The sequence below is a fragment of the Fragaria vesca genome, linkage group LG6 (genome assembly GCF_000184155.1).
Source record: "Fragaria vesca subsp. vesca linkage group LG6, FraVesHawaii_1.0, whole genome shotgun sequence".
NCBI lineage: Eukaryota > Viridiplantae > Streptophyta > Magnoliopsida > Rosales > Rosaceae > Fragaria > Fragaria vesca.
In genome coordinates this window covers 5,215,750-5,217,006 of record NC_020496.1, presented here as the reverse complement: position 1 = coordinate 5,217,006, position 1,257 = coordinate 5,215,750, and positions in this window count along the sequence as shown.

Sequence of the window (1,257 nt, the reverse complement as noted above, 5' to 3'; positions counted from 1 at the left end):
CTCTCTCTCTCTCTCTCTCTCTCTCTCTCTCTCTCTCTCTCGACTCTTTCCGAAACCCAAAGAAGTAGTACCCCGACCAAGAACTCCTCCATCTTAACTCTGTCGTCCGGCCACCTAACGATGACGCACCGACACCAATAGATTTCCTCTCGACGTCTCTTGCACTCTAATCGTCAACTGCTACTATGGACGTGTTATTGCCGTGTCGATGAGAGATATGTTATTGTCGTGTCGACATGAGACGTGCTACTGCCGTGTCGACATAAGACGTGTTATTGTCGTGTCGACCGGAGACATGCTACTGCCGTGTCAACCGGAGACGTGTTATTTCCGTGTCGACCGGAGACGTGTTATTGCCGTGTAAGAAGGTGCTACTACCGTGTCGACTAGAGACGTGCTACTACCGTGTCGACCAGAGACGTGCTACTACCGTGTCGACGAGAGACGTGCTACTACAGTGTCGACGAGAGACGTACTACTGCAGTGTTGACGAGAGACTTGCTACTGCCGTGTCGACATAAGACGTGCTACTGTCGTGTTGACTTGAGACGTGCTACTGCCGTGTAAACGAGAGACGTGCTACTGCCATGTCAACATGAGACGTGCTACTGCCGTGTTGACCACAGACGTGTTACTGCCGTGTCGACGAGAGACGTGCTACTGCAGTGTCGACTGGAGACATGCCACTACCGTGTCGACTGGAGACGTGCTACTGCCTTGTCGACCATGTCGACGAGAGACATGCTACTGCCACGTAGAAAGGTGCTACTACCGTATCGATGAGAGAGGTGCTACCACTGTGTCGACCGGAGACGTGCTACTGCCGTGTCGACCGGAGACGTGCTACTGCCGTGTCGACATGAGACGTGCTACTGCTGTCACATCCCGACCCTTATATTTTTACCTTATTTACTAGCGTGATTATAATAAGAATTTTACCGTCTCGATCATTGAGTTAATAGTTTAAGTGGTCCCTAGAGGGGTTCGGGGACGATTATGTGCGGAGGATTATTCGTATGAGGAAAAATCCGACGACGGTAAAAATGGTAAATTTTAGCTAGTAAAAGGTAATTTTTATTCGGGTATTATTTTTTGGGTGTTTTTTATTTTTGAGTTGGGTTGATAAGGGTGGACCGGTTGGGAGGCCCAACCCATTTCCTCTTTTTCTCTTCTCTCTTTTCTCTTCCTCCTTTCTCCCGTGCTCTCCCCCCCTGCCGGATCGTCCAGTCGCCGTCTGCCGCCGTCCGGCCAGCCACC